The sequence below is a fragment of the Gossypium arboreum genome, chromosome 8 (assembly GCF_025698485.1).
Source record: "Gossypium arboreum isolate Shixiya-1 chromosome 8, ASM2569848v2, whole genome shotgun sequence".
NCBI classification, from domain to species: domain Eukaryota; kingdom Viridiplantae; phylum Streptophyta; class Magnoliopsida; order Malvales; family Malvaceae; genus Gossypium; species Gossypium arboreum.
Window position 1 is genome coordinate 38600505 of NC_069077.1, and position 20535 is coordinate 38621039.

Here is a 20535-nt window from a genome sequence, read left to right on the forward strand (position 1 = left end):
ATATAATAATTTATTAAACAAACATGTCAGTAACATTTCCTACCATCCACAAATTTCAAATGATAAAATTCACTTGATTGAGCTCAATATCAATAACTTTTTAAATTCTATCGCATTAAATCCATATAACATTTACCAATCTTTGTCAAATTAGAGAACGTCTTACAGATTTGAGTACATCATTTTCTTGATGCCATAGTCCAACTATGGTCTTACACATATATTGCCATGGCCCTGCCATGGTCTTACACTCATAGTGCCATAACCCTGTTATGGTCTTTTCATCATGATGCCATGGCCCAGCTATGGCCTTACACACACATATATATACTGCCATGGTCCAACCATGGTCTTATGTTCACAGTGCCATAACCCAATTATGGTCTTTTCACTAAAATGCCATAGCCCAGCTATGGTCGTACATTTAAATATTGCCATGGTCTAACCATGGTCTTATCCGTTAATTTATCTTGTGTCACGAAACGATCGTACTCAATCCTACGATCTACTCAATTTGAACATTCAATTCAATTTTCATATTTTTACAATAATCATAATTCAATAACAAAAATATGAAATAATACTTTATATCATTCCTAAACTAACAGTTAATCATGAAAATTCAACCATATGAACTTACCTGGGCTAATTTATAAAATTTGTAGAAATTTAGGAACTATTATATTAATTTCCCTTTTTCACGTTTGTCTTCGGGTTCTTGATCTATAATATAAAATTATTCATTCATAGCATCAAATTCAATTCTAATTCACTTCACAATTTATGCTCTTAAATTTTTAAAATTACACATTTATCCCCACTTTTACAATTTTTACAATTTAGTCCCTTATCAATTTTCCCACCAAATAAGCTAAATTTTCTCATTTAACACTTTATCTAATCATTTTAGGCTACTATTCAACCTTTGATATTTAGAATTTCAGCTCCAAACCCTAATTCTTAACTTTTCCACAATTTAGTCCTAAAATCATTATCTATCAAAATTACTTAATACAATCATCATATAAAAAAAATTTAATCTTCAAATCCATGTTAATTCATCATAAACATCTAGCACTCATCAATGGTAACTTTCAAAATTACTCATAAAATCAAAAACCAATGAATTAGATAGTTGGACCTAGTTGTAAAAGTCTTAAAAACATAAAAATTTCAAGAAAAGAGCAAGAATTGAACTCACATGTAGCAAAAATGTGAAAAACTAGCTTAGGGGGACTCTTCTATAGCTGTTTTTGGCTGAAAATTGATGAAGAAATGTCTAGATTTTCAATTTGGTCTTTATTTAATTTTATCTCAATTGCCAAATGACCATTTTGTCCCTAAACCATCCAATTTTAAGTTTTTTTCCTGCACATACCGTCTCAGCCTTCTAATTAATGTCTAATTGCCTTTTTGGTCCTCCCTTATTCACCACTTAAGCTATTTAATCATTATTTCTTTAATTAATAAGTTTTGCACCTTTTGCAATCTAGTACTTTTTATTTAATTAACTATCAAAATGTTAAAATTTTCTAACGAAAATTTAATACCAACTTATTGACACTCCGTAAATATTTATAAAAATATTTACGGCTTAGTTTATAAAATCGAGGTCTCAATACCTCGTTTTTGAGACTAATTAACCTAATAATTCATTTAAATCAGAAAATTCACTAATTTAAGAATATTTCTAAAATCACACTTGACTCATAATTATTAAATAATAATAAAAGTTTCAAACTCACTCGTCGAATTTAGTGATCCGGATCATTGTCTCCGGCACCATTAAAAATTGGGCTGTTATAGCATGAACCATTTCTTGCACCTGTGTTGGCGACATCTCCGGATTACATGGATTAGCTTAGGCGTAAGAACAAGCTGTATCTATTCCTAGCTTTAGAAAGGAGTAGGCAACATCTCCGTAGGAGGCCAAGACGTGGGCCCATTAATCCTAGGTCGGAAGAAGATGCCGTGGGGGGGTCAACATATGCTCTATCTACATTGGAGGACCCGATTTTCGTGCAATCTCTTGATCAATATGATTATTTTTTTTGTTCTAACCTAGTTTATTAAACACAAACATTAGAGTACACACACTCATTCCTTACATAAACACCTTCAACTCTGGTTTATTTTACACAAGCACCACATCATGTACAATCATTCTCCGCATCAACACATTTAACACCAATTTATTTTACACAAGCACCACAGCATGTGCAATCATTCCTCATATCAACACCTTTTCTAGAGATATATTTTGCACGACCGCCACCCATCGTATCATGTTACATTTTGATCCCACCAACAATACCGATGCATCCGATTTTCCTGAAAATTCCCATCATAAATCCGTAATTGGTCCTTGCGACACCATATAATCATCTGCCGATAGTGTCTCAAACACCCTTATCATTGTTGTTCTACCGAGGTAGGTCATCCTCGCAACCGTTGACTCAAATAGAGGGGATGTATGATGGGCGGCTAGGACATAGTCATAGTCAACGATGGAGGAAAGAGATGATTGTGGCGATCAACTCGAACGTACATGTTGGGTACATGACTTGTGTATGACATGACTTTACTAGCAACAATGAAATTCATAGCTCGATTAAAGAGTTAACGATATCCTCTCATTGATATTATGTAGATTGATAAATATGAAACATGACCACTGGTTACTTGTTCTCGAATGAGAAATTTATCACAATTATTTGTTGACAATGATCAAATAAATCATTAAGAAGACACAATGGTGGCAATGAGATAAAATAAGATTGTATTAAGTGGACGAATTTAACTTAAAGGAATGAAGGATATCATATGAGGGTAAAACACATATTACAAGATCATTGAACAAAGTAGTTAGATGAATTGCTTCCATAAAGAGTACAATAAAGAGTTTTCAATCATGTACTTCTTGTGGACTAGCTCCATAATTAAGTAAATTGCGAATTATTGGAATGATGCTTCTGGACAGAATTTTAATTACTTGAGCTTAATTGTATATGTCTAATTGGTCCCTTCGCTAGCTTAACAAAAGCTCGATTGAACTGCATTTGAATTAGAATAAATTTCTACGTCTGTCGAAATAATTTGATTGAGTCGATTTGTTCAACGTGAAATTAAATTAAGCGGTCGTGAGAATTGTTTAACTAAAGAATTTGATTAAAAAATTTTCTTAAAAAATTATTTTGGAAAATCTAAGTGATTTATAGGAAAATTAATTTTGATCAAGTAAAATTAAATTAATCAAATTAATTAAAATTAATATGATATTTTGAAAATTAATTTTCAAGTCAGATAATTGGCCCAATGGGTAATCCAACTTGAAAATTGGACCCGAGATCGAAAATTAGGCCTGAGAACTCAAAACTGAGATCAAAACCCAAAACTGGTCGTGTAACACCCCAAACCGGGCCTAGACGTTATGGTCGAATCTGGCGTGTCACATTAAAATTTTTTTCGAAAAACTTTGTCTTATTAAGGAATCTCACTTGAAGATAAAAGCCCCTTTGTTCAATTCTAAAGTCAACTCAATTATTTGTTAACCATTTTAAACCAGCCTTACTTTTAAAAACATGTTTGTTGCGGAAACATTTCAACAATGTTGTGGAAACGTGATGTTTTGAAAATAGATATCATTTTGGAAAACCACGCTCTACCTTTAATAGAAATAAATCATAATAGTTAAAAACCCCCAAATTAAAAGCTAGAAAATTAGAGAAAAGGCCTTATTACATCAAAAAAACCCCAAAAGAAAGTAACTTAAGTAATGTAAAAGTAATACGAAAATTTAAAGTTGTTCGTAGTGTAGCCACCTCCGAGTCCTCCCAGAAAATTAGAGAAAATACCTTATTACATCAAAAAAACCCAAAAAGAAAGTAACTTAAGTAATGTAAAAGTAATATGAAAATTTAAAGTTGTTCGTAGCGTAGCCACCTCCGAGTCCTCCCAGCACCAATCTACCTATCGCTGGGGATTACCTGCATGGTTAATAAACGGGGTGAGTTTACGTAAACTCAGTGTGTAATCCCCTTACTAGAGTAATAGTCAGTATACAGAAACATAAACAGTCTGGGCCAGAGCCCTATAACAGTAACAGTACAGCCCAGTTTAGAGTATAAGTGGGCCAAAGCCCATTACAATATCATTTGGGTCACAACCCATAACAGAATCAATTGGGCCTAGCCCATCTCAATAACAAAACAGAATGTGTGAATGCATGGATGCATGCTATCCCATCCAACCCTACACTTGCCTCCGTCCAACCCTGCACTACCTGTGAGGAATAACTCACCCACGCTATCCCTACACTTACAATGTTAGCACCGGTTACAGCACTAACCAAAATCGCAGTAAAGCTGCTAGTATATATACTGTTTTAAGCCTTCAGTAGCGGTATTATAATTGGCACAAAGCCATCGGTAACTATAATAAATTCGGCACATAGCCATCAGCGATGGTAATATAATCGACACACAATCATGAGTAAATATGATTGACACAGAGTCGTCAATAAATATGATAGGCACATAGCCACTGGTAAATACGATTTGCACAAAACCATAATCAACATAGCACTGAGCCATATTTAGGTTGGCAGAGAGCCTTAATTAGATTAAGCAGCACTAAGCCGTCCATTGGTCCACAGTCGTCTCGTGCGACCCGTGCGACCTTAACAGATCAATACTGGATCCACAGTCATCTTGTACGGCCCGTCCGATCCTATCAGAACTTCCTCCGTATCAATGTCCCAACCCCATGCAATATGTCGTGTATGTCATGCTTAATCATCACAAATGTATGTAAAATGGCCGTGCTCAGTAACAATCATTTAAACATATATTAAAGCATATCAGTCGTACAACCACCGTCAAGTCAGTTAAAACATAGTCATACGATCACAGTCAAATCGGTCAAATTCATAGTCTAAGTCATTCACTTACCCACAAGGGCAAAACAATCATTTTACCCTACAGAGGTATTTCGATAATTTTACACTACAAGAATATTTCGATAATTTTACAAATCAGGGGTATTTTAATAATTTTACAAACTAGGGGTACTTTGATAATTTTACAAACTGGGGGTATTTTGATAATTTTACAAATCGGGAGTATTTCGGTAATTTTACAAATTGGGGGTATTTAGGTAATTTTACAAACCGGGGATATTTCGATAATTTTACAAATCGGGGTCTTAAACAACCCAACAGATGGTCCACCGTCGCCTCGAGCGACTTAAGTAACCTAAACAGACATAATGGTGTAAATGGGCCTAAGGCCCATTTTCGGCCCAAGTGGGCTCACACACTCGTGTGGCCCATTTAGCCTAGAAACAGCCATAGCTATGCGAACATTACAATCTAGACAACACTTACCACATCACATACATTTATCTATGTGGGGCCCATGAGTCTATTGGGCCCACACGACCCGTTTAGCCTAACGAGGCCCAGAACAGCCCAAGACCACAAGAGCATTCGTGGTGGCCTCTACAATCTAACACCCATATCCATGGGCTCGATTCACCATACGTGCGATCGCACGCCTATGTGGCATCATACGCCATATTTTTGGCTTTTCGGCATTTCACCGATCTATAGTCATAGCAGTGTAAACAACACATACTTTCACCTTTCAAAAGATTATCGAATACCGCATACAAATACACATGCTTTAGGCTTTTCAGCCGATCATCAAATATAGCATACGGTTACACACCTGATCACGTAGAGTACTAAGAATTCACGATCGCCAGAACCTAAATTCAAACATAACATTCAGTTAAACACTAATCAAATAGTGTTAGAAAAACTCTTAACAACCACCTAATCGAAAGATCGATTACCACTTGCCTTGAGTAGATCGGTCGACTGTAATTTGCCTACATAATCTAAAGTTTGGTGCAGTCACCCTTCTGTAACCTGGAGGAAAGTCTCGAACCGCTGACACCCTACGTCGCTTAAACATGAGGGTAGAGGCTACGTGTCCATTCCCAACCGGCACCACTGTCATCATTTTATTGCTAAAACCCCCTTTGCTCATCGAGAGTTCGATCTGATGGATAAATATTGCTACACCAAAGTCTGAGTACGAGAGGGAAAAAAGCTAAAAGCGATTGGTCCACGGTCTTAGATTACCAAACAAATGATGGAGTAGAGCTAGGAAGGGAAAAACCTGAAAGAGGAAAGAAAGTGCAATTCGGATACTTACCTATGAGTATTCAACCAATGATGCAATTGGAGGTGAATGTAGAGAAGTACAGAGAGATAAGATGGTAGATGTTCAGTCGATTGCTCAGAATCAATTGCAGAAGCCGAAAGTAAGAGAGGGAAAAAGAATAGCCATTTGACAAAAACTGAAGGAAATGACAAAAAAGAATAAGAAAAAGGTATCTGGCAAGAACTCAAAAGAAAAGAGAATACAACTAGAGGGCTAACTGAAAGGGGAAGTATGGGTGAACGGATGCCAAAGTGACAAATAGAAAAAAAAAAAGCAAAACAGAATTGATCGTAGTACTCAAAAGAATAGATAAATGAGTTATATGAAAACAAGTCTAAATGTATTCAGCCACTTAAAGAAAGTATATGGCTAAGATGTTGCAGAGGAAAAAAAAACAAAAAAAAAAAAACAATGATCACCAAAAGCCGAAAATGAAAGGCACCCTCCCTAGGTGAATTTCTGAGTACTTCCCATGCAAATTCGATACAGTCTTACATCCCTTTAAACTCTCCCTTTTCCTCCTAAAATCCCTTCATGATTTCCTCCCCAATCTTCTCGTTGACCAGTTCAAATTCCAACCACCCTTCTAGTGTTTTACTTAAACTCCACCACTCACACAGCAAATGAGTAAAATAAATACTCATTTGTGCATAGAGTGACTCAAACTCAAGCTCCCTTGCCACCTTAATGACGCTACAACCACTGGACTACAAGCTAATCTTGCGCCACATTTTAATCTTAATTATTTAAAAGGCTTACTTCCAAGTACCAAGGGTTTTATTCACTTAAATAAAAAATTTAGCTAAAACTCAAGTTTAAATCCAGGACTTCTCCAACACTCCCAAATATGCCAAATACTTAGCCATTAAAGCCAACATGCAGTTTATGATATTTCCCGCACACATAAACTTTTATGTGTTCCCACGCTTAAGGCTCATTCCTTCTAGGCCCAAATTCAGGGCGTTAAAAGTAGAATCGGACCTGGTATGTGAAATTGAGCAGATAGTCCAACCGATGGCAGGATCGGATCAGACCGGTTAGGCTATCATCGGTCCAGATTGGATCGACTCGGGGTGTCGTTAGAGTGTTGCACCTGTGATGGCACCATTAGACACGACGGTGCCAGCGGCGGCGGCGGCGATGACATTCCGATGGCTGGCGGATGGTCCTTCAACGGTTGAGTAGAGAGAGGAGGAATTACACTTCTATTGGGACTCTACCAGATAATTTGATTTCGATTAACTAATAAAAAAATAATATTATTTTAATAGGTTTAATATTAAATTAAATTTAATACTTATATTAATAGTATTTTATTAATTTAATATTAAAATGGTTATCTTTAATTTAATATTTATCTTGTAGATAAATATTCTATTAATTTAATAAATTTAATTTTAAATTTAATCTAATATTTATCTTAATAAGTATTATCTTAATTTAATATTAAATTGATTAAGTTTAATCATAGTTAAACTCTTTAAGCTCTCCTTTTATAAAAAAGAGTCTTGTGTCGTTATTTTTCACACAGATGAATTCAATAGAAAGTTGTAGATAAAATTTTTTTAAAAAAGAAATTGTTTTAAAAAAAATTCTTTGAAGAAATTATTTTAAAAGTTTTTAGATATATTTGTTCTAGTTATAACTTGACCAAAAAGTTATGAGAAATTATGAAATTACTCCATTGGTAATTCTGTAAAAAAAAATCTTGATTCTAAGTGAGCACAAACTCGGCAGACGTGAGCTTGAAGATAGCGAGGAAGACTACTCGGTCAAAGTGTTCATCCTAGACGAATCGAAAAGGTACAATTTTAATTAACTGTTTATTACTTTAGATATCACAACTAAGATCTAGCTTTGGAAAAAAAATTAAAACTCTGTTTTTTCCCTTAAACGTATTTGTCGTTATCATGAGTTAGGTTGTACTCTCTATGTAAGTATAAACAGTAATTAAAATAGATTTCTCTTATTCTTGAATGATTTGATTACATATAAAGTGACATTTTTTAGATATTATTCATATTTTTTAGTTATATATGGGAATGAATGCGATATTATATATTTGTTATATAATTGTTATTTTTGTCAAGGTTATGGTTTTTAGGAAATAGACCGTAAACTATTATCTCCACGTAAAACTGTTTTTTTTAATTCATATAATTCTTGTGAGCCGGAAAAGAAAATAGAATTTGAATATAATTTTTTAAAAGGAATCCATGACGAGGAGAAGATAAAACGATGAGGGTTAAAGACTCAAGGAATGTCTTATGGTGAAAAATGTGTAATCTTTATTTTTTTATTTATTTTCTAAAATAGAACCATAGAAATTTTGACAGATAAATTTTTTAATTATCCATCTCTTTATATATTTGTTTTATAATTGTTTATAAATTTTTTATTAAAAATAAAACTATGAAAACTTTGAGTAGCAAAAATTCGTAACTACTCAAGATATCGTGTAATTAGCTGCGTATATGGTTTCAAACTGGACTTGGTGCGCTCATTTTACGTAGCAATTCAAGGATGAAAACTCAATGTTATAGTCACTCAATATGAACTTATTACGGCTAGCTCTACCATTTGAGTTGCTTCATGTCTATATTTTCCAGCCTTTTTTCTTTATTAAATCTTTTGGCCAATGTCTTTTGACTTCAGCTTCTGAATTATATTGGGATTTGGGGTTTATTATAGAGGTGTGCATGGGTCGGGCCGGGTCGGGTTAGGGCCGGATCCACAAAAAATTTAGGCTCTGGCCTGGCCCGGCCCGGCCCAAAATATGGGCCTAAAAATTTACCCAAGCCTGGCCCGAAATATGGGCCTAAAAATTTGCTCAAACCCGGCCTGAAATAAAATTGTTAAGCTCGAGCCCGACCTGGCCTGGCCCATATTAAAATTTTTTAACTTATTTTATTAAATAAAAAAATTTTAAAATATATTAAATAATCAAATACATTTAAAACAAATATTAAAACAAGAAACAAATAAAAAATATATTAAAACAATTCTTAAAATAATACACAAATTGAAAATATATAATAAAAATTGATTATATTAAAATTAAAATTAAAATATAAATATAATTAAAAATATATATATATTTATTATATAATTCGGGCCGGGCCGGGCCGGGTCTGGGCCAAAAAAATTTACCCGAGCCTGGCCCATTTTCTAAACGAGCCTCATTTTTGTGCCCAAACCCATATTTCAGGCCTATATTTTTACCCAAACTCTCCTATTTTTCGGGCGGGCCTTCGGGCAGGGCCGGGTAGCTCGGCCCATGCACACCTCTAGTTTATTAGAACCAAATCAATTATATATTCAATATAATGAGGATACAAATCCCTGCACGAACACCACAAAGACAAATATGGGCAATCAAATTCTAAAAAATGAAGTTGGTGGCCATTTGAGTTGAGATTTGGAGTACTGGTGGATCCAATTTAGTTGGGTGTTTACTCTATAATAGAGGTGTGCATGGCCGGCCCGGCTGAAGGCCCGCCTCGCCTGAAGGCCCGCCCAAAAAATGGGAGGTTCGGGTAAAAATATAGACCCAAGATATGGATTTGGGTAAAAAAAAGAGGCCCGTTTAGAAAACAGTCGGCTCAGTAAAACTTTTTGACCTTGGCCGGCCCAAATTAAATTATATACTAAATATATATATATTTTATCATGTTTACATTTTATTTTCAATTTTAATATAATCACTTTTTATTATATTTTCAATTTGTGTGTTGTTTTAAGAATTGTTTTAGTATCATTTTTATTTGTTTCTTGTTTTAATATTTGTTTTAAATGTATTTGATTTATTATATTTTAATTTTTTTATTTAATGAAATAAGCTAAAAAATTTAATATGGGTCGGGCCGGTCGGGCTCAAGCTTAACAAATTTATTTCAGGCCGGGCTTGGACAATTTTTTAGGCCCATATTTCAGGTCAAGCCTGGCCTGGGCCTAAAAACGGGCCTAAAATTTTATCTAGGCCCGACCCGGCCCATGCACACCTCTACTTTATAAAGTAATTATATTATTTTATATAATTTATATGAATTTAAGTATATAATTTGAACTCAAGTAGTTATAATTTTTAATATTTGTATTTTACCATTCATTTAAAGTCTAATTTGTTAATTACATTAGTTTTTCTTTATAAATATATTTATTTCATAATTTTATTTTCAATCATGTCATGTCATGATATTATATAGTTTTAATTAATTTGATTGACTATTAGAAAGTCATAAAATTTCAATAAATTTTAATTATATTCAAAATTTCTATACTATATATGATGGCACCCTCAACTAAGTTCCAATTCAGTTTTGTAATTATAAAAGCTTATTCCTTTTACAAATGATCAAATTTTGATAAATCTAAAATTTTCGTACTTAAAAGGACCATGAGTTTCACTACAACTTTACCATTTCAACTAAAATCATATTTAATTTTTATATTATTTTTTATAAATTTATTACATATTTTTAATCCATGGTGGGTGTACCATAATCTAACTATAATTTAAGTATATTTGTATTAAAAATTTTAAACATTTAGCATTATTAAACCTATGTAAAATAATCTTTTAAAAGCCCATGCATATGTCTTTATTTGTATGAAGTAATGATTAAATTTTTTATCATATATCAATTTCATACAAGTTCAATCAATGTAAAAACCCATCCAAACCAATATATTGTTTTTGACAAACCATCCTCACCAATATTGCAATAAAAAATGGGGAAAATACCCATGTATATTCCTTGCCCTTACACCCCTATACCTTTTTCAGCTCCAACAAACAACTTTTGGCATCGACTACATGATCTCAAGACTTGTGTTTGCTCGAAACAGTTGCTTAGAAACAAATCAAGTGTGTGAAGGAGTGACAAGGGAGTGGGCACTCCTTCACCACTGAATGGAAAACAACAAACAAATAGAACACAAGGAAGTTGTTTATGCAGTTTAGTTTTCCTATGCCTACAGAGTCTAGCTCAATAAGAAATATTCACTCTCTTCAATAATTACAAGAAGTGATTATAATCTATCACACACCCATGACAATATACTCACCTTTGCACCTTGAAGAATGATACTCTCATTACTAAATTCACCTCTTGTGAGTTCAACAAGTAAAACCACCAAACAAAAAGGTTTTACTGTTAAAATGTGCTAATCCAATAAAATTCTCACAAAGATAGATTAACTGCTCAATTCTCTCTGTATAGTAACTTATACAAATTTCTCAATTATATAAAATATTTCAAGACTTACTTACATAGAAAGATCTATATCAACCCATATAAAACAACATATTAACTAGTTGAATACAGTATAGTAATAAAGTACAAGGTAAATATGGACTCTTGGCGATAGAAAAAGTCTGTTACCCTAGCATGTTTCTTTCTGTCTTCTCTGGCAGAGTTTAGGTTTTTTGTTTTTTTGTGGCGGCGGCTTGTCTATTAACTACTGGAATTTCTTCAATTATTCATTCTCATCATGTGCAATTGAATCAATATTTATGGAGACCAAATTTTCTGGCTTATCTATTAATGAAGAGGAAGACGAGATTATACAAATTCCATCTTTTCCAAGTCCAGTGAAAGAAGAAGGGGATTATCGTCTGGTGGGCTATTTTTTAACAGCTAGTGTTATTAATTTTGCGGCTATGAAAAGTACTATGGCAAATCTGTGGCATCCGGTCAGAGGTGTTCAAATTTTGGACCTCAGGGAAAAAAGATTTCTGTTTCAGTTCTTTCACAGTATGGATATGGAAGGGTTCTCAAGGGTTCTCCATGGACTTTTAATAATTATTTATTATTATTGCATTCGTTACAGTGGGGGGAAGATCCATCATTAGTCCCTCTAATTTTTTCGCCTTTTTGGGTTCAGATTCATGAAGTTCCTGCAGGATACTATTCTGAGGCTTTGCAAAGTAACTTGGTGAATTCATAGGTTTATTCTTGGAGTATGATGGTGCTAACATGGAGAAGGGATACCAAAATTTTTTTACGTGTCAGAATCTAATTGGATGTACGGTCTCCTTTGAAAAGGAAAAATCAGATTATGTTCTATGAAATAAATCATATGTCAGATTCAAATATGAAAGATTATCATTTTTTGCTTTTATTGTGGTCGTTTGGGACATAACGATTCTTTTTGTGAGGTAAAAATGACATTAGGAATGGAGATTACTGAAATGGGATAGGATCTTTCTTTAAGAGCATAATCTAGAAAAGCACGTGCACAAAGTAGTATCTGGTTACGTGAGGAAGAAGGGGGAATAAGGGGTGGATATTTTGACGGGAATAGGACATCTGAAGGGAGAACATGGGGCGTGATGAATAATTCTGAAAAGAAGGTGCAGATTGACCCGTTTTTGGGATTTTGCTTAGAAGGAATCACATCTACTTCTTCTAAAAGGGATGGTAAGAAACCATTAGAAGAAAACCAATTTTCAATGGATCATGATGCTGAAGAAGGGATTCTTATAGGTGAAGAGGGGAAAAAGCGGCAAAGAGGAGAAATTGAAGTCTATATCGTTAGTACTGATTCTAATAATCTGATGATGAAGGGCAGAGAAATGGTGAATAACAATTTCTTAGGATCAGCGGCTGCCAAAAGGCAAGCCGACCGGGGAAAATGAAAATCTTAAGTTGGAATGTTCATGGCTTGGGGAATCCACGGATGGTACGTCGACTTCGGCATTCATTGAAGTTATATAATCCCCAAATTGTTTTATTCATGGAGATAAAGACACTTAAAAATCAGATGGAAATAATACATAGAAGTTGTGGATTTCAAAATGGTATTGAAGTTGATTCAGATGGTTCAAGAGGAGGATTATGTTTGGCATGGAATGATGATACTATAATTATTCTTCGAAGCTTTTCAAAAAGGCATATTGATGTAATCATCGAAGATACTGATAAAGGTAAAAGGTGGAGATTTACTGAGTTTTATGGCTCTCCTAATACATAAGATAGAAACGCATCATGGGATCTGTTGATAAATTTGAGTAAGGCTAAGAAGCTTTCATGGTTAGTTTGTGGGGCTTTTAATGGAATTATGCATGGCTACGAATGATAAAGGGATTGCCTAGAGAGGAGAGACGCATGGATACATTTCGATCAGTGCTAACAGATTGTCACCTAATGGATGTGGGTTACACGGGGAATTGGTTTACTTGGGAAAGAGGTAATGTAATGCCCCGTACCCGAGACCTTTTCCGGAGTCGAACACGAGGTGTTAACAGACTTAATTCATTACTTAAACAGCTCAAACAATTTATTTTTAAAATTTTCAGTCAAGCTAACAATCTGCGTCATAGTCGCTTAAAAATTCATATCTCGAGTTACGAAAACTCGAATCCAATTCTGTAAATTTTTCCTGAAACTAGACTCATATATCTATTTACTAATTTTTTATAGAATTTTGGTCGAGCAAATTAGTACAGTTTATTAGTTAAAGTCTCCCCTGTTTGAGTTTGACTGCTCGACCTCTGTATTACTTAATCAAATATCTCCACGTCATGAGTTTCAATGACTATAACGTTTGCTTCTAATAAAACTAGACTCAATAAGGAATCTTTACATATAAATTATGACTTCTAATTATCTTTGAATAATTTATGGTGAATTTTCAAAGTCAGAACAGGGGATCCATAAATTGCTCTGGCCCTGTTTCACAAAAATTTAAACATCTCATAAAATATAACTCATATAATTGTTTTGTTCCATCCATATGAAAATAGACTCATAATTATTCAATTCCATATTTTATTCACCATCTAATTGCATCTCTACTATTTTTAATGATTTTTCAAACTCACGTCACTGCTTCTATCTGAATCTATTTTATGGTAAATTTTACCTATTTCATGTTTTCCATGGATTAGCTAGTAATTTAGCATACATAACACCAAATATGATCATGATTAGCCATTCCAATGGCTAATCATTACCAAGCATTTCCATACCACTCAATAACCATATCATAAGACCATATATACAAAATTATTATAATGCTATACATGCCATACTCAAAATATACAAGCCATTATGCCAAGATGGTATACGGATACTGTGAGCGTGCCTCCGACCGTTTCCGATTTCCGAGCTGGCTTGTCAACACTACAAGGAATGAAAAGGAGGAAGTAAGCATAAATGCTTAGTAAGCTCACATGCAAATAGCAAGTAACACAACTATATACGCAAACATAAAACATCATTTACATAATCATCACCGAGACATTCATATCACATTTTCATTTATCATCTTACCATATTGTTGTTATATCGAGTTTTCAACCCGAGGGTTAAGTACATACCTGTTCAAAGTATTCATTTCACAACACTTACCAATACGTCCCTTTCATCTCGAGTATTCCTCCGCTTGAGTAAAATTTTACCCGTTGAACACATCGGAATATAATTCGGATACATAGAAAGTTTGCACATAAGTGCCACATATGTAGCCAAGCTACTATGTAAGCCGCCCATAAGCGAACTCAGACTCAACTCAACGAGCTCGGGTGTTCGCATCCATGAGTGAACTCGGACTCAACTCAACGAGTTTGAATGCCTAGTTACATCTCACGAACTCGGACTCAACTCAACGAGTTCGAACATTCGCATCCATAAGTGAACTCGGACTCAACTTAACGAGTTCGGATGCCCAAATATCCTAGTGACATGTCACTTGTATCCTAATCCATTCCTAAGGTTCAACGGACCTTTTCTCAATCATGTGTCTCAACCATCTTCTACGGAATGCCGATATGATACTCGGTAGTATTTCACATTTTCCAAGTATATCACATAATTTGACATATTACAAACAATTATCACAAGATAATATTTCATAATAATTATCATATCATTTAAATAACATTAAAACATTTAAAATAATAACTATGTTACTAACATTTACATATGAACTTACCTCGTATGCGAAAATGGCTACTTTTACCATTTCGTCCACAACTTGGTATTTTCCCCATTTTAGCCCGAATTTTAGTTTTCCTTGCTCTATCATTTAAAATATAGTCTAATTAGGACTCACATTATTCAAATTGACCCAAACTCATATTTTGGCAAAATTACAGTTTTGCCCCTAAACTTTTACATATTTACACTTTTACCCCAAAGCTCGTAAATTAAACTTCAGCCTATTTTCTTATGTTTTATGACATGCTGATCATTTTTCCCTTCTATGGCAACATCAAATTCTCACTCTAACATGTACTTATGACTATTAGGTATTTTTACCGATTAAGCCCTTTTTCTCGTTTTCGCTTAAAACCGAGTAGTACAAGTTGTCTAACATAATTTAAAACCTCATATTCTATCATAAAACACCAAAATACACAAATTTCACCTATGGGTATTTTTCCAAATATGAACCCTAGGTTGAATTATTGCTAGCATAAGCTTAATCGAGCTACCGGACTCCAAAAACGTAAAAATTGTTAAAAACGAGGCTAGAATGGACTTACAATCGAGCTTGAAAGCTTGAAAAACCCTAGCCATGGTTTCTCCTTGCTATATTCGGCCATGGGGTTGAAGATGAGCAAAATTGGCTTTTAATTTTGTATTTTAATTCATTTTACCCTAAATGACCAAAATGCCCTTACTACTAAACTTTCCAAAATTCCATCCATGTCCAATTTTGTCCATAGACTTAGAAATTGGTAAAATTGCTATTTAAGACCTCTTAATTAATATTTCAAAACAATTTCATACTAGAAACTTCTAGAATGCAAGTTTTGCAAATTATTCGATTTAGTCCCTAATTTCAATTTAAGCACTTTATGCATAAAATTTCTTCACGAAATTTTCACACAATCATGCAATCATATCATAGACCTCAAAATAATCATAAAATAATTATTTATATCTCGAATTTTGTGGTCACAAAACCGCTATTCCGACTAGGCCCAAAATCAGGATATTACAGGTAATTTACCAAAAACAAACATTCAAGAAAGGCTGGATAGAGGAGTTACTAATGAGGATTGGCTTTCTATATTTCCAGAAGCAATGATTCAACTCTTTCCACATTCTTTTCCAGATCATTGTCCACTTCTTATCACGACGAAAAAAATGTTAATGAGCTACCTAAAAGGAGTTTCAAATTCGAAGCTTGGTGGCTGTTGGAGGAATCTTTTGTTGAGGAGGTAAGATACATATGGGACAATTCAAATGGAGACTTGCTACAAAAATTGGAAAAAGTAAGAAAAGGTTTGGATAGATGGGTGAATCAAATTAGGCACAATAAAAAGATAAAAAAATGAGAGGTTAACTTCGAGATTGGTCAAGTTGATGGAATCTAACAAAGATGATGAAAATCTAGCAGAACTTATTGATACGAAGACTCAACTAAATTTTGAGATTGACAAGGATGAACGATATTGGGAACAAAAGGCTCGAGTTAATTGGTTACAATTTGGGGATAAGAATACTGCTTTTTTCATAAACAGGCGACTCAACGACAAAGAAGGAGCCTTATTCAAAAATTGCAATTTGAAGATGGTAAAGAAATAGAAGAGATCAATGAGATGGAAGGAATAGCTAGATCTTATTTTCAGAATCTGTTTTCAACTAGGAGGAGGGGAAATTATGAACATCTGCTGACAGGAATTAATCGCTGTATTTTTGAAGAGGATAATTCTCAATTGATAGCAAGATACACAAAAGAGGAAAGTCAATTGGCCTTATCAGAATTGGGCCCAACAAAAGCACCAGGAGAAGATGGATTTTCGGCTTTATTTTATCAGAAGTGCTGGTCAATTGTAGGGGAGGATGTGTCTTCATTTTTCCTACAACACCTAAATGGAGGTATGAATATTAGTTTAATTAATAAGACTAATATAGTTTTGATCCCAAAAATTCAAAACCCTTCAAATATTTCCTATTTCCACCCTATAAGTCTATGCAAGGTGATTTATAAGTTGATAGCTAAGGTCATTACGAGTCGTCTTTGTGTAGTCATTGATAAATGTATTGACCTAGCATAAAGCGCTTTTGTACCGGGGAGGTTAATTTCCGATAATATGTTACTGGCTTATGAAATCCTACATACTTTAAAACAGAAGAAAACGGGGAAAAAGGGATTTATAGCAATAAAATTGGATATGAGTAAAGCTTATGATAGAGTTGAATAGAATTTTATCACAACAATTATAAAGCACATGGGTTTTGATTCAAGGTGGATTGAGTCTCTAATGAAATGTGTTTCCACAGTTGCATATTCGGTAGTTTTCAATGGTCATATTGGAGAGAATTTTCAACCCACAAAGGGAGTAAGACAGGGTGACCCTTTGAGTCCATTCCTATTTTTAATTTGTGGAAAAGGTCTTTCCAGTCTTATGAGACTCGCTATGCAAAGGAGCGCACTTAGAGGGGTTAAAGCAAGTAAAAGTGTCCCACAAGTTTCTCACTTGTTATTTACAAATGGCAGTATTTTATTTGGGGAAGCTACAAAGAGAGGAGCTTGCTCACTTAAACAGATTCTAATCGAATACAATAATTGTTCCAGACAGTGTGTTAACTATGACAAATCTACAGTATTCTTTAGCACTAATACACAAGAAGGGGATAAAGTAATTATATCTAGGGTTCTTGGAGTATCCAGGTCTGCCTAATATGATGGGAAGAAAGAAGAAAATGTCTTTTCAGACCCTAAAGGACAGAATGAAACAACAGATTGATAACTAGAGTGTAAGGCATCTATCTCAAGGGGGGAAAGAGGGTTTATAAAAGCTATTCTTCAAGCTATTCCAACCTATACGATGGCATGTTTCCTAATTCCTAAGTCTATGTGTTGAATTAGAAGGCATTATGGCAAGATATTGGTGGCAGAAAAATCAAGATAAAAAAGGCATTCACTGGTGCACGTGGAAATATTTATGCTCTTTGAAAGAAGATGGTGGTTTAGGCTTTCATAATCTCGAAAAATTTAACATAGCATTATTAGCAAAACAAGGTTAGCGTCTTGTCAATTTCCCTAATTCTTTACTAAGTCGTGTATTAAAAGAAAAATATTATCCAAATTCAAATTTTATCAATGCTCATTTGGGGAATTTACCTTCGCTTACCTAGAAGAGTGTCTGGGCAGCTAAAGGGATTTTGGAGAAAGGACTTTGCTGGAGAATAGGAGCAGGGAATCGCATCTCTGTTTGGGATGACTTGTGGATTTTGGGAGATGAAAATGATAGATTGCAGAATGAAAATGTCAATGAGAATATTAAGTTAATATCAGTTTTGATTGATGCTAATAATCGAAAATGGAATACAGATTTAGTTTTAAGCACCTTTAATGAGGATACTGCAAAAATAATTCTGCAGATTCCCTTGGCAAAGACAATCTACGAGGACTTTCAAGTATGGAGAGGAGAACCGTCAAGAGAGTATTCCGTCAGAAGTGCCTATAAACTATTACATGAGACTAATTCGGGTCCTAGTAATAATTTTATACAGACCGAGAATAGAAACTTCTACAGAAAATTATGGAATTTACAAATCCCTCAAAAAATTAAAATTACAATTGGGAAAATTTCTTGGAATTGTAGTCCTACTCTATTTAATCTAAAGAGTAAAAAAGTCAGTGGAAACTTTTTGTCCCCGATGTCACACCTCCGCTGAAGATAGCAACCACGTTTTCAGGTACTGTGCCACAACAATAAAAGTATGGTCAAGTTTAGATCTTGAATTGGTATCCAATAACAATACTCAAAGCTTGTGGGAGTGGCTTATCTGGGTTTTCAGGCAGGGGAATAACGACCAGTGTCACCTTTTTTGCTGTGGGTTATGGTCAATCTGGAACCATAGAAATAAATTCATCTATGAGAGAAAGAATACAACAGGTAGGGATATCTCTAAACAAGTCATCAGTTTCATAGCAGAATTAAACGGAGCGGAGGAAAAACGAATTCTTACCAGTATTGACAGAGGACATAAGCAGATGGAAAGAAACATGAGGATGACAATTTATTTTGATACGGCTTTTGACAAGAGAACTTCGAGATCTTCTTTAGGTTTGGTTGTCTGCGATACGGAGGGGGATATCGTGGCCTCTAAGTCAGTTATTCACTCTAACATTTCATCGCCGTTTGCAGTGGAGGCATATGCAGGTTTACAGCGATTCAGTTAGGGATTACAATGAGATTATATAATCTGGATATAAAAGGAGACTCAAGAACATTGATCAAGAAATGTCAGACCACAAACCAAGATAAATCGATAATAGGGGCGATAATCATAGATATCAATAGCAAAAAAGTTTTCTTTCAGAATATTGGTTTTCATTTTATTCCTAAAACAGAAAATGAGAATGCCCATCTGGTTGCTAAAGAAGCGATGAGAAGAGGAGAAGGACATTACCTGCTGGGGTTGCATCCAAGGAGTATCCATCAGGAGAGGGAGCGACGGAGGCCAAGAGCACAAGATGAAGGAGATTCAAGATTACCCAGTTTTTGAAAAAAAAAAAAAGAAATGCTGAGGAAAGAAGAAGAGCAATTGTTGGGACTGCATCTAAGGGATACTACTCAGAAAAGAGAAAGACGGAGATCAAACGAGTCAGACGAAGAAGATTCAAGGAGATGTTAAAAGATATTGATAGCAGATATTATAAGATCTCATTGGAAAATGCTATCATAAAGGCTGGACGGTGGATTTGAAAGGACAAAGGCTAGTGATGTCCAGCTGTGTTAACTGAAGATCAGTTTTTAATTTTATTTTTTTATTTTTTTTATTTTTTAAATTTTGAATTCTTAGGGTTAAGAATACTCGGGCTTAGCCTTCTCTGTTACTGCTTTTGATTTTGTTTCTTTCTTTTTGGTTGTAAGCCCAATCCGGCTAAAACCCATTTTTGTATTTTTTTGATTATTTATCTATTTATGAAAGTACAGTTGATTTTCAAAAAAAAAAATAGACTTTTAGTAGCTAAGCAATCAGTGTTTTAATTCAATCTAATATCCACGATCCAAGAGATTAATAGGGTGACCCGATTTAATCCAATCTCCAAAATATGTTTTCCTAAGATTAGATATCATCCACGTAATCAACACAGCTTATAAAATACCAAATGTTGAAAATTTTTAAAAATAATATGAAGAGGAGGAGGAGGTCCCAGTCTATCTCCCTAACCACGTCCTTATATATGACGAAGCTTTCTATTTCATTCTATCCTGTAAACTTCAATGCTGCAATAATATATTGTTGAAATTCTGAAAAGTGAGAGTATAATTTATTCTTTCATTTTTCATTTATAGTTTGGAATTTATTCTTTCATTTTTCATTTATAGTTTGGGTGA

The 20535-nt window shown here is 34.2% G+C and overlaps 1 long non-coding RNA gene across 3 annotated transcripts; it reads right to left on the reverse strand.

Moving 5' to 3' along the window:
- Nucleotides 1-14148: 14148 nt before the first annotated feature.
- Nucleotides 14149-19937, reverse strand: LOC108467802 (uncharacterized). Of its 3 annotated transcripts, XR_008269637.1 has the most exons (5): nt 19604-19937; nt 19160-19314; nt 18319-19039; nt 15165-15250; nt 14149-14353 (listed from the first exon to the last, which is right to left on the reverse strand). It is a non-coding gene; the product is annotated as an uncharacterized LOC108467802 (long non-coding RNA). The 3 variants fall into 3 exon arrangements; XR_008269635.1 differs by lacking the exon at nt 15165-15250 and having other exon boundaries at nt 19604-19936; XR_008269636.1 differs by lacking the exon at nt 15165-15250 and having other exon boundaries at nt 18309-19039; nt 19604-19936.
- Nucleotides 19938-20535: the final 598 nt, after the last annotated feature.